Below are 14,966 nucleotides of genomic sequence, written 5' to 3' on the forward strand. Positions count from 1 at the left end.
ACTGCAGATATCTCTAACGTGGTCGGTTTACCAAACAGTACAACACATATATGTGCAAATCCACACTACAAAACCACTACAGTGTTTTATCACAAACACAGAAAACAAACATGAGATAGTTTAAGCGTAAGTATGGTGCACTGTAACAACATAAATTAGGGATAAAGTGATCATGATACTGTATTTGTGGTTGGGTGTCATGTTCTTAAGCTGACAACAAAGCTACTGGCAAAGCAAACTGCTGACAGGATGAGAAAAGTATGCAGGATAGAGTAACAGAAGATCTGCCAAAGAAAAAGGAAAGGTAGCTAATTTGAAATGAAATGTCACACCTCATTTGATACATTGTTATGTATTAGTAAGTTTTTCTTTGATGGATTTAGTGTTTGTAATTCAGTGTTGTTGCTGAAACATTACTATCAGTTTTACTAATTGTTAGATATTGAGTCTTATACTAAGATGTTATGGCATCACAAAGCTACTCTATGTAAAACCAGAATCATTCAATTCAATTCCATTTTATTTGTATATATCAAAGCAGAAGTTACCTCAGGACACTTTTCATATAAAGAAGGTCTAGACAGTACTTACTACAGAGACCCAAACACTTGGTGACAGAGGCCAGGAGAAAAAAGCAGTAGAAAACAGTATGACTAATAGTAATACGATGATGCTGATTGCACATGAAACGGAAATGATATTTGCTCCTGCATATTTACATATTTCCTGTAAAAACAGGCAGCTAGGGAGGGACTTGCGGTAAAGCCAATAACACACGCTTTACGTCCTCCAGTCAAGCAGCTGTTGCACACCCATTAGCTCACTCTAAATAAATGTGAATCACCTTTCTGTCTGTCTGTCTTGGGGGTTGTTTAGTGAGAGGCTGCTGATACCTGTCTGTTTTTGTTCAGTAATCAGTGAAGTCTGGCCCCCTGCTGTTAGCTAGCTAGCTAACTAATGAATTTTCGCTCTGAAGTTGTAGAATGATTGAGGGGTAAATGTCACGATATTAGTGGTTGAAACTGGTCAGGTCATGCTTACGTAAGCACACGTCACATTTTGTTTTACAGGAAGACAGAATTGAATTTCTATAGGCTATAAAAATGCAAAGAAATAGATCTTTAATAAATTTGTTTTGGTCTACATTTTTAAAATAGGGGTACAGTATAACTGAGGGTGCAATATTAAAGGGTCATGTTACCTGGACTTTAAAAGTCTACAGTCATATAATAGCAGCTCTGTTAACGACTGACTGTTAATACAGTGGATGGAATTATAGCTGCAGTATTAGCAGTATTGTGAGTATTGATTGTGCAGTTGCTTAGTAATAACTTTGCACCATCTTACTGATTTGAAGTGACCACATGTAAAGACAATCTAAGTCATATTCAATACTTTTAATACTTTCCTGCCAGGTTTAAATTAAAGGTTTGTTTCTGCCTGTCCATTGTTAAGCTCCACCATATAAATACCAAGAGTATTTGTCTTAAGTCAACTTTTCTGTTCCAACAACTTACAGCAAGTTAACTTGGCAGCCTTTCAAAAGAAAAAGAGTTCCTTTTAGGTTGACAGCAATTAATTTTTGTAAGGTAGGATCATTTTTTGAGGAACTTTCATGCGGCTTAAGGATGTGAAAGCCCCTCAACAATCTAAGGAGCATCGAGACCTTCAGTGAAAATGTGAAAGGTTTATTTTGTGACAGGAATGATGGGATCAAGTCTTACTGAATTTGCTCTTTGGACTGAGCTGAGAGGGTTTGTTACCACATAATACCCAACAGCTGTCTCGTTACAGTCCTACTTTTCGACAGAAGCTTGAAAATTACTTGAAAAACATATTTTTAAATGAGTATTTCATGTCAAATCGAAAGTCACCAATAATTTCCCATAATCACTGGCTTCTGTTTGTATGCCTGCTTCCTTTTGCAAAACCTGTCAGTTCAGAAAAATACGCTTTGGATAAATAAGCTTATGGTGCAATTTGTCTTTGTTAGCTTGTCATACAATTTGTTCTTGTAAAACCTTTGTGTATTTCAGTATGATAGAAGTACACAGATCTTCATGTGATAGTGAGGTAACTGTGAGCTGAGTAAACTGACGAAACCTACACAGCTCGGCCTCATTAAAAAAAATTATCTCATTTGATTCAAAAATATCTCAGCTGACGTATAGAGTAGACTATTACAACTGTTTACTTAATTACGGATTGTCTTTAAGGCCCGAAATGTGAGCCATGGTGAAGCAGTGGGCATGTACTTCAAATTAGTGGATTATCACTATCTTTGGGTTTAACTCAGGCTTTCTGGTAATCACAAAGCTTTTCACTGTGGTAGATCATCATGGTAACCCTGCTCCATAGCTAAAGTGCTCCGGACCACGTCAACTTTAAAGGATCAGATCAAAATGTGTCTGACTACTACAGCTCACTGGAAAAAGAGTAATCTCTGTTTAAACCTAGCCTTCAAAGAAACTGAGGACACCACACAGAGTTATAGCTTCAGCAGCTTGACTACAATTGTATCTTAGTTGTGCATTTAAGCCTTTAAATATTTGGATATTATACATAGAAGTCAAAAATATTTTTGCAAATCTGGACAGACACTAACACCAACTATTGGGGAACAATAGGATGACAGAAAAAATATAAAGCCATCAGAAGAGCAAGACCCCATAAAAGCTCATCAAATGGGCTGTTGTAATGTCAGCTACAGGTGGGTACTGGTATTTTTTAAATTCCCAATGTAAGTTCCTGTTTGAAATATACCTTTTCATATATATGAATGAGTACACAACTCACTGGATTACGCTGATACCGGAGAAAACATGTATATATGATGATTCTCAAGTTCTGAAGAATCTTTTTCTAAGATTTCAAAGTAGATTTATGGCCGTTTATTCAAAATAATGACACAGCTCCGGAATAAGTAAGTAAGTAAGTAAGTAAAAGTAAGTAAGTAAACTGAAAGATTCCTTGATACAGGCCCCCGGAGGCAAATACACATGAAAATATGCACATCCAACCTACTGTGTATGCATAAAGAAATTCATGCATAGACGCAAAAATAAACCTGCCTTTAACCCGAAGGCAAAACATTGTGTCCTCAGGCTTAGCTGAAGTCATATGACATGTAGACAAGTAACTGAATGAGTTCTCAACTTGGGCAACATGAGATTCATACATCTCTGAATTGACTTGCAAACTGATGCCTGAATGATGCACAGATGCATACACAGCTTAAACAGTGAACGACGGGTCAAAGAGCTGCATATAGAGTGAGCTAGAAAAACAGGAAAACAGACAAACAGCAATAGGAAAAGCTATAGAGAAGAGCCAGAAAGAACTAGTTGACAAATAGAGTTAAACACAAATCAAACCAGGTCACAGACAAGAGCAGTCCGATATGCAAACAGAAGAGAAGACATTGGTGAAAGTCCAGACAGACACAAACCTGAAAGTGACAGGTGAGAACAGGTATGAATGGAAAGAAAAACAGACAGACAGTTTATCCATCAAAAACGTAAAGTAATAGTTTCAAAGTAAAAAACCTGTAAAAAGGCTGTGAGTCTTGAGTTTTCAGGCACAGTAACACTCATTAAGTGTTAAATCCCACAGGATTTTTTCCTCACATGCCAGTCTCTCACTCCCTAAACTGAGTCATGCAATTAGACCTGTAAACCAGCCCAGCACTTCACTCCCATCTCCTGCAATAAGGAAGCAGCCTGCAGGTTATCACTTCTCCGTCATAGAGCTTTTGTCAGCTATTCCGATTAGCCCACTTTATGCCATTTGAATCTAAATTAAACCATTCATCTCCCTGTATGCATGCCTTTATCCTCTCCCCGAATGATTTGTAGATGTTCAGTGAGGGAAAAGTGAAAATGAATGTAGAGAGAAGAGAGAGGATTCCCAATTTTGGTTTTGAAACGGCTTTTGGTGAAGGCGGGCGGGCGTAGGGGGAGACTGACAACTCCACAGTTGTTAAAGCACCTATTCAGATACCTTTTTCTACTCGGCATATAAAAAGTTCAAGGAAAGAGAAACTTGAAGAATACACGATACAGAAAGACAGAAGAAGAGGGAGGTGGGTGACTTGTCAAGTGTCAAGAGAAATCAGCAAAGGTGTGAATAGTAGTTGTCCTTTGATCTAGTCTAGGATTGTACATCACGATGCGTTTCTCACAGATGGAAATCACTGCATGTTTGTGTCACATTTCAGATAGAATTTCTGAATCTTTTATCCCACCAGGTCTTCCATACTGAGTAAACAGGAACACCGAAGATTTTTTTTCACAGCATCATTCAAGCATTTCCACTTGACATATTGTAGTGATTAAATTACCCAATTGTGTCATGTTTATTACCTACTGATTTACTGATCTCTTATTCATATTCTTTCTCCCTGCCGTATCCTGAATTACTGAAGCCCTATTGTATCCACTGTGAAGTGCAATCTAAAGTTTCCATAACATGAATTTGTGTTAATCCAGGGATCAAAAGTCATTTTTAAGGCGTTAGCTTGTTTTTCGGTTAGACTTTGTCATCAGCTCTGTCAGAGGGAATCAAGGGAATCTAGCTCAGTGTTTTGTGAGTACACAAAAGAAAGAACAAAGTATATTTAACACAAACATATCAATTTTGTCATGCAAAAACCTTATGGGTTAACCCATAAGGTGGGATGAAAGCTTTATTTTAAATTTCCAAAATGGTTTATATTTTTAAATAGATGAACTTTTAACAAGAAAAGCAAGGGAAAAAAACCTGACATTCATGCACGTACACACATTAATCCACCCACTTCTCCACATCCACCCCCCCACACACACTTGCTGAGACACTAATTACAGTGACACCTTCAAGTAAAAGTTCCATTTGATCAAGGACAGAGGAGAGCACAGGAGAGCGGCAATCATTTGAATTACATATTTCCTTTATATTCTGACATATCAAGAGGATTTTAAAAAGGCAGGGTCATGAATATTGCACAGCTAGCAGTGTGGCTATAGCAGTTGCTCACTATCCAACTGGCATATCTCAACAGCGATGATGTGATACTGCAAAACACTCGAGCTCTGTTTAATTAACACTTGTGTCCATCTAGGAGAGTAAATTACTTGCAGGATTCCATCTGCATATCTCCACTTTTTACCTCAGAAATATGCAGAGAGCTCTGCTGAGACCCATATGGCGAGAAAAGCACCCTGTTGCTTTTTATGCAAATGAGCCTGTGGAATAATATCTCTGGCAGCCACTGCTCTTTGCTGCTTTAATAAAGTTGGTGGAAAATGAAATAAAGGTGCCTAGAATAATGATTACAAGAGAGAATTACTGTGAACCCTTTGAGCTGTTTCATCCAAAGCAGGTTGTCTTGCTTTCAGAAATCTGTGGTGTCAAGCCTGAGTTGAATAAAAGCTAGCAGTCTGCTACCCTGGATAGGCTTTTTATTTTTCTTTCCCTAGGCAGTATAGTAAAGCTAATGCCAAATGTATTTTAATCAAAAAGCAATGTTTTGTTATTGACAGTAAGTGCATCAATCCAAACATTCTCCTTCATTAATTACAAAACTAAATCCATTTTCTAAACTTAAAATTCTTGACATGAAGATTTTGTTATGATTCACCTTGGACAGTACTATATCTGCATAAAGGTCATTAAAGTATCTGAATACATCTGAATACCATATGTGATGTGATGGGCCTGAAATTACAGGAAAACTGTGGTTGCAGAAACATGCTGTGGCAATGAAAAAAATAATAATACAAACAAAAAATAAAATGTTATTATATGTTTTCAAATTACTCTTATGGTGTTAAACTTTGGAAAGAGAGACAATCCTGGAGATAATCAATGCAGTCTATGCTTTGCATTTTCATAAAAGGGGTGCATTGTTGTCTCTCTTTTTATTTTATACCGCCAAGAGATGCCAAAATAAAAGATCTAGGAATGCAGCAACATTGGTAACAATAATTGACATGGGCCAAGAAACAAGCAGTCAAACAGTCAAACAAATGGCAAATAAAATTTATGTGGAAGAGAAAAGGTGAACTGTGACATTATTCGCCATCGAAAACATCCATCAAATTTTAGAAATCAGCTTCCTGGTTCAATCTTGACCTTCCACAGTGGTTCCCAATCTTTTTTCTCGAGGGACTCCTTTTCTATCATTTGGTAAATTGACGACGCCTGTATAAGTGACATATTCATGGATAGTTCATATTATATTCAAAACTGTACAATGAACCCAAACACTGAATTTTTTAAACAATTCTCTGTCTGGACTGTGTATTTTTGTATTCGTTTTTAACAATCATACCAGCTTCTTTTTTGACAAATTGTTAAACAAAACTGTTTTATTATCCCTGATGGTAGGCAATTACAGTTCTATTAGACAATTTCCTTTACATTTACATTTCTTCCTTTGTTGTAGCAATGTCACCTTATTCACATGATATAATAATTTATCTTAGTACAATGTTATACCAAGAGGAATAATGGCCAAAACCACCACATGAAAACAGTAATATATTTCATATACTTCTTGCATTTGCAGTGATAAAGGAGTATTACGGGCACAGTCACAGTAAAGAAGGCGGATTTAGGTTTAATAAAACAGGGAATCTGCAAACCTCACTACTTTGTTGTGTGCAAGAGAAGGCAATGCAAACAAACACACAGTATCGTGTAACTGCTGAACCTTTACTGCCATGCTCAGCAGTGTCTCAAATCTCTTACTTGCTTGCTTTATTGCCCTATCCAAATGTTTTGTTGTTTGTCAGAGGAGCAACATACAGATTCTCAACCTCAGTACTAACGGATCATCCAAGCAACCATGAGACACTGCTGCGCTGCCACTGCAGACGTCACCACTAAATATAACTGATGTTTCGTGGACACACAGAGAGGGGCGTGTCTGTCATATGTGTAGATGGGTGTGCGTGTCCACAAGTTTTGTTCTGGTTGTCAGTTGATGACGGCATCGGCTGATCACCTGTTGAGGTGGTCGGATGATATTAACACGAGTAAAAAATTCTTTCCCTCCTCCTTCCCTCTCTTGTTATCTCCTCTTTAACTGCCAGTGTCTCCCACTGGGATATGGGTGGGTGTCAATGTGCTGTCAGAGGCCAAGGAGGCACAGCACTCTCGGTGGGGATGGGAATCGTGTGTGTGTGTGTGTGTGTGTGTGTGTGTGTGTTGTGGATTGAAAACTGAACATGATTCTGAGGAGACAGCATGACACCCGAAAGAAAAAAAAAAAAGAAAAAAAAAGTGAAACAAAGGATTGAAAAAGAGAGTCAGCCTGTGTAAGAGACAGAAAATGAGAGGGAGGAAGAGAGGGTGGGGGAGGCGATGACCAGATGAGAAGCGAGACCAGTGGTTTGGGACTAGGGAGCAGGGACAGAGGAGTGACAAGTTGACAGGAAGGCGGCCTATGACATGTTGTCTTTTCTGTAGCTTCTCAGGGATGTGTGTCGGTGCACACTGACACTGCACAGCCTGTCTGGTTAAAATAGTTTTATTCCTACATGCTGTTGCCATGTGAAGCTATGAGCAATGGCATAGTAATGTTGTTATGGGAATAAAATATGGTTTATATTTTAATTGTACATGGTTTGTTGTCTGTTTGCAAACCAGTAAAAAAAACAGCTGTTTTGTGTATTCTAATCCTTAACCTTTCCATCAGGTCAAAATTATATTTTGTCCAATACTTTGCTTTATAACCAAATACCTTTTCCATCATTCTCAGCTGCACTTTGTGCTCAGTGCTAATAGGCACATGTTAGCATGCTTACATGATATACTAAGATGGCAGACATAGTATACCCGCTAAACATCAGCATGTTAATTGTCACTGTTCAAATGTTTACGTTACTGTTAGCATTTAGCTCAAATCAAAGTATCAAAAAGATAATTGTCCAAATAATCAATAATAAAAATTGTTGTGACAGGTCCATTGTGTAACAGAAGAATCCATTGGCAGAAATTAAATATAATATGCATAACTATGTTTTCATTAGTGTAAAATCACCTGAAAACAAGAATAGTTATATTTTTGTTAACGTAGAATGAGCCTTTTATATCTACAGACGCCACAGGTCGCCTTCCATGGAGGCCGCCATGTTGAACCGCCATGTTTCTACAGTAGCCCAGAATGGACAAAAATACTGATTCTAGAAAGGAAGTTTTTCACGTTTCATGGCCACCATAGTTTCTCTTTCGTGAAGGGTAGAGCGATGGGGTTGCAATCACAAACTACACCTCTAGATGCCACTCTATATCCTACACACTGGTCCTTTAACTGCAGCCATATTTTGAAATATCAATAATAGTTTAAGTAATATTTGAAACTTCAGCCACTTACCAAGACATCATACTGTTGCTTTGATTGTAAAGCAATGCAGCAGAAAAAAAAGTAAAAAGAAACAGTAGCCCTACCTATTAAAACATGTAATAACACCCTTTGTTTGTCAAAATGCTAATATTTTTTAAGGCCTAGTCTCACCTAGACAAAATTCTAAGGAGAGAAAAGTTTCAGTACATTTCCCAGCAGTAGAACGTAAAACCCTTTGGGGTCAAAGTAAGGACTTGACAGTCAGTACAGTCTGTGAATAAGCATGAGATAATAAGAAAAGATCATTCGCCCTCCATCTCTGCATTAATATGCAAGCTACTGGCTAGAGGCAGCATTTTTTTGGTATATCAGGTTTAAGAAACTCCAGTCAAGCATTTGACCTATGCTCTTAGGTTTCAAACTGCATATACCAAAGGTAAGTTGGCTGGCTTGTTGCAATTCATCAGATTTCTCTCATGTTTTTTGCAATCTAACAGAATATTTAGAGTGTCACACGTTAGGTTGCAAAACTAATTTCTTATTCAATCTGTCAAACAGCTGTAAATAAGAAAATGGGTGCTCAGTAAGCCAGGTAATGTGCAGTTAGCCTGGAAATTAGTGTATATCTCCAAAAAAACAGCAAAGAGCCACTCAATCTGACTGCATCACCCATTTTTCTTTTTGCACAATGTACTAAGCTCCACTGTTACAAACTGTATAATGGAACCAAACCCCTGGTGAGAAAGTATAGGAAGCTTAAGAGGAGACAAGGGAGAGAGGTGTTGTCATGGAGATGGAGATGTCAGTTATATGGGATTTGGCCAGCATTAGATTGATGTTTTGTCATTCCGAACCAATGAGAGGAGATGACTTGCAAAAATTTTTGTAGAATGTATTTTGTATGCCCACAACTTTGTCTATAACAGAGTGATTCTCAAAACTCCTCTAGTACCATTTCTTCAGGCATGATTGTTTCCCGTCATTACCGGTGCTGTACATCAGGCATCTCCACCACCTGGTGATAATTTGTTGTTTAAAGAGACGTTCAATTGCTCCATAAAAGAGTCTGTATTTAACTGGTCGCTTGGCTCAGGATGACAACACAACAATTCTTCTGTGCTGAAATGCTCTGAAAACCCACAATCAGGAAATGTAGTGCAGATTAGTGATGAAACATTCTTGGCATCTAACTTTTGGATGCTTGCCATTGATGGACTGAATTCAAAAGCTGTCCTCATGCCTTTTAAATGCACTGTTCTGTCTAAGTGTATCTCATTTGCCGCTGGATTGTTTAGGATGAATAGGAATAAAGGACCATTCATCTCTAAGGCTTTCAAATATAAACAGGTGCTCCAAGATTCTTTTTTCTCTAGACCACTATATGTACCAGCCCCCCTCCCAAAAAATTACAATTTGATATTGTTTGCACATTTATTTCTTAATTTGTAGACACACAGTGATATGTCGAGTAAGTTATGGCCAGTGTGTGAATTGTAAATGATGATTTAAACACCATCCCATATTTATCCACAACAACATTACTAACGTGAGAGAGATTTCAGTTCTGGTAGATTTGGCAATAGCTGTAGCTTCCAGTTTTCTGTTTAAATAAAATCTTCTTGATATGTTTGTCAACCACTAGGGGCAGCCAACAAGGCTGCTCTTTCAGAAATAACAGGCCTTTTTACAGTGCAGGCAAACAAACCTGGAGCTAAGATTATTCACTGCTGTTTTCAAGTTCAAGTTTTTTTAAGAAAAAGAGTGAGAAGACAGTCAACAATGTCATCTCACACTGAACTCGTGATCAAACTTCTGTATCACATCCTTTACATGCATGCAATGGAATCGGAATCAGAATCAGAAGAATCCCTTGTGTGTCTAATATCTGACTGCCATGCAAGAAAGCTAATATATAGAAAGATAATTGCAGAATACAATACATTAAAGAAATAAATTAACTGCCTTTGCTATAAATTGGCATATATGTACACACATGTGTTGGTGTATATCTTCATTGCTCGTGTGCCTTTGTATTGATTCTTCATTTTATGTGGTGGTTCAGATGTTTCATTCTAAATGTTAATGTAATTCTTAATGTTTTGCTTTTTGTATACTAATATATTTTGGAGGAACCAATGTATCATGGAAGGCCTAACTACACTGTATTGTAAATCTACAAATTCATTTAAATTATGTAAATGATACTGACTGGTCAGTTTTGTAAAACATAGTTAAATCTTTCTTTTTAAGTGAGCAATGAGCAGTCTTAAATGTTGAGGTTTTATCATGTTCCAGCCTCCTTCTCTTATCTGTCACATGCACGCTGGCAGAAGGCCTGTGTGTGCACTTGTGTGTATATTCCTTGGCATCCAATTGAATGAGAATGTATTTTCTCAATTCAGTCAAAATGAAACCATAGCTCAAACCTTAAACTCTCTAATCCAAGTATTAAAGCAACAGCAGTGGAAGCGAGAACAGCTATCTGGCCCACAGCCGTGCGGGTTAAGTGGTAGTTTTGAAACACAGGCTGAGCCGTAAATGACAGCGAGCCTAAAAAGAAGGAGGAGGTCAGGGACAATATGGAACCTGAAGCAGATATTATCTGTCTTGACTTTAACATAAAAGAGAAACACTGAGATGAAAGCCACCACATGATGGCCTGAATGATGAATGACAGTAATAACTCCATTTATGGTTGTTGGACAGTCTCTACTCTTTAATAAATCTGATGGCAGCTGTCAATTTGTCCTGTTCTAGTTTGCTTGGTCTCTGTCAGAGCAATGTTTGACATCATTTTCACACTTCAAATTTAGCTTTTGATCTTCCCGTAAAACAGATTGAAATGATCATTAGGATTTATATAATTAATTCAAAAACAAGATTTCCACAAAATTAACTAAATTCTTTGAGCGCAGATCCTTTTTTTTTATCTTCTTAGAAAAGAATCACACAACTTTTAAGGATGACTTCTAATCACCCACTCAAATCCTGTTATCCTCCCCAACCAGCTCCCACTTGTTCACAAATCACCACAGAAAAACCATCAGCCTAATAAATTCGTTCACCACTGGCAACAGTGGCATTTGGGCTAACCGCCACTCCTAAACACTCATATAAATTCATAATCATGACTCCAATTTCTGGGCTGCCAGTGGAGGCCGGGATGAGCGCTCATTACAACAGATAGATGGGTGGATGGATGGAGAGGGATGATGGTAGCGTCTGGTTGTTAAGGGCCCAGTGTTGACATCCCCTCTCACCTGATTCGTCATTAATGGCAAAGATGCCAAAGCCCTGATTAACATGGATGAGCTTTTGTCCGCTGAGAAAAGAAGATACACACTCTTATTCCCCTTAACCTACCCCCAAAGCTACTGCTTCCTCCTTCCTTCATTTAACACACACATACATTATCTTACTGCTCTGACATACATGGCCTGGTGCATTACACTTAACTACGCAGAGAATGTCCCACGCAGCAGAGCATGTGGGACCAATAATCCTCCAGGGTCAGAGGTCGCCGGCTAATGTGACGATGTGTGTGTCCCGAAGAGAGGCGGATCTGTATCTCAGCGGATCGTCTGGGAAGCAGCGACCTTGACTTGATGCCGGCTGAATTTTCAGAGACCATTCGTGAGTTTTCTTCTTCACAATGAAGGGCAATAAACATGTCTTCAGATAACAGATCACTTCATGAAACAGAGCTCAGCATTAGTGAGGAATGATTATAGTCAACTCAGTTGAGTCGTGGAGTTCCTCCATTTAATTGTGATTTTTTTTTTACTCTAGAGCTTCTGGTGTTTATGGTATTTTATATGGACAACCATAAGAAAAACCCTAATACAAACTTTTAAATGTAATCAAAATAACTGGTTGTCAAATGCCTGTCCAGCCTCCTACTGCATAGTTTAGGCATAGTCCCAGTCAACAGTTTAATACCGGATCTAAGTCAATGAACAAGTTGTACTGCAGATAACCATAGTAATAACACTTCTGCTTTGATCTTGAGTGAAATTACAAGCCCACGAGAATCCTGGTTATGATCAGGTTTTTGGAGCATCCCTGTTATGTGTTCCACATGCTCACATCATATACTGGTTTCTGAAAAACTGCTTAAACCCTGGATATGCTACCTGGAGTACACTAATAGAAACCAGTATACTTACAATACCTTCTCCAGGTTTCTAAATATTATTTGTTGGTACAGAAGGTAATGGCCGAGATGGTGAAAAATCAAGATGCACACAGATGATCAGAAACCTGGATACTCTTAGAACTGTATACAGGGATCTGAATAACCATGTTTTTCATGTTCCATGTAAACATTATATATTTTGAAAAGGATCAAAACCAGGATAAACACAAATTTTACCAGCCTTGTTATCAGCCTTGTTCCAGACATCTACATTTGATCTTGTTAGGACATGTTGCTTTATCTGCTGTCCATCTCTTGGAAAAAAGATTTTTTTGCACATAGGCAGACATATGCACATAAATAATTATATAAAGTTTTATATAAAGTTTCACTAAATGAAAAAAGTCTATTTTATTGCTGTGTTTTTCTTGCATCAGACAAGAAAACATTTACACTTATACTTGGTTGCAGTCTAACATTATTTGTCCTTATACAACTCCTGAAAATCAATTTGAGAGTAATAGTAGGTTCCAGTCCTGTGCAGGGGTTAACCTTACTATCTTTAAGCATGTATCACCTCATAGCTGCCCTTTAGTGAATTCTCTCTCAGTGATGTTCAACGCTTGATCTCAGTCAACACCGCCAACACCTCATCACAGTTTCCTTCGCACCACAGAGAAAACTAAATCCAATAAAAATTGTATTTTCTGTCTGAATTGGTAGATGTTACGGATGACTGTAAAATAACACATTGATGGGCTCTCAAAAGAGATGCATAATGAGAGGGGTGAAGAGAGAAAGAAAAGGAAACAGAGAGAGAAAGGGGAAAGGAAAGGGGGGAGAGAAATATATGATGTGTACACCAACTCAGTGAAAGCAAACAGCTAAATTAGTCATGGAATGGATGCAAATTTGCTTCCCCTGAGCGTTGCATGGTAGAATTACCCTGAGAGAAGCAGAGGGTGAATCATGCCAACCCCCGGCGCCATGTGATTTATTAGCAAACATCCAATTCAATAAGAAAGTGCTTAACATTCAAAAAGCTGTGAAAGTCTCATAAGGTGGCATTAACTATATGATATTACCATTTCCACTGGCGGGGGGAAGGCAAGACAAGAGACCGTGGAAAAACAAACACGCCCACTTTCCAGAACGATCTTGGTGTGACGTGCCAAGTGGGACTGTGACAGACTGAAAACTCACTTGGCCTTTTCCACGCGCGCATGTTACTACTCATTAACATAGACAACGAGGTTCATTAATTGACACTCCAGCCCAAAGAGCCTCTCTGCTTGAAAAGGCCACGGGGGGAGAGGGGGGGGAGGCGAGGTGGAATAAAGAGTGATAAAGATGTTGAGAAATAAAGACAGGAGAGAAAGAGATATAGCAAGGTTGAAAATATAAGCAAAATGAAATTGGCGTTGCACTCCTGCCTAGAAATTAAAGTTTAAGTGGTGCTGGGTATCCGTTGCACTTATGTTTTCTAAGAAAAACTATTGACACATTCAACAGCTATCAAAGCTAAATATATTATTTCTCTCAACTGGTATTGTCAATTTCTACCTACATATGCAACATACAACAAAAATTATGTTTTTTTTATTCTCCACAGATTCAGGAACCTTTATATGAACTCAGGACTGTATTTTGTCATTTCCATGCTATGCAGGCTATAAATTAGGGGCTGCAGCTATTGATCATTTTAGTAAGTATTCTACCAATTATCCCATTGATTAATCGAGCAATCAGATAAGAAATACTTTTGAATTATGAAAGAGCAATAGCAAATATACAAAAGTAAATTTGTCAGAAAATACTTTTCCGGTAAGTTTCCTGAGATGACTGCTTTTATTCAGAAGGATTCTGACCTGCAGTCTTATTGTTGTCATCGTTGGTGGGACAAAAATGTCTATTGGGCTGCACTTAACATCTCATATACCCACAAAGTGATTGTTTGGGCTATTGCGACTTACTTATTTTTTTATTTTTTTATTCATGTGTGTGTAAGAACAATATGGCCAACCTTTTTAAAGCTACTGTTTGTTGACTTAGTTGATACAAATCCTTACAATTAAGGTGATACTTCAGTTTCACAAAAAGGAAAATCAAGTCAGATGTTGTTTTCTTCCTCTTATCTAAAAAACAAAACAAAAACCCAACAAAACATTTCATTCATTTCAACAGTACTTCATCCCCATCTGCCAAGAAAAACCCGTAATCGAGTTATAGTTTCATTTTGTGAATGCAAACCAAACAAAGAATTTGAGTCGTTTCTTGTTTCTGTGCCCTTATACTTTTTTGTGTTTAGTGAATTGTTTCTGGTGTTGCCATTTTAATGCAAAAATGTTGCAAAATGTAAAGAAACTTTTAAAGTAGCCTGACCCAAAGCATTGCTACTTTGGAGACAGCTCTTTCTTGCTTCTTCTTCTGTTTTTAGTAATCCTTTCTACCACTGCAGGACTCCTTTCCAGCATCCACTCAGACATCACACTCATGCAGTAGTTA

General features: G+C 37.9%; 1 protein-coding gene across 4 annotated transcripts in view; it reads right to left on the reverse strand.

Annotated features, from left to right (window-relative positions):
* Positions 1 to 14,966, reverse strand: part of ksr2 (kinase suppressor of ras 2) — a 107,997-nt gene that overhangs the window by 51,989 nt on the left and 41,042 nt on the right. The gene's annotated exons all lie outside the window — the stretch shown is intronic.

The sequence above is a fragment of the Dicentrarchus labrax genome, unplaced genomic scaffold (genome assembly GCF_905237075.1).
Source record: "Dicentrarchus labrax unplaced genomic scaffold, dlabrax2021, whole genome shotgun sequence".
Lineage (NCBI taxonomy): Eukaryota > Metazoa > Chordata > Actinopteri > Moronidae > Dicentrarchus > Dicentrarchus labrax.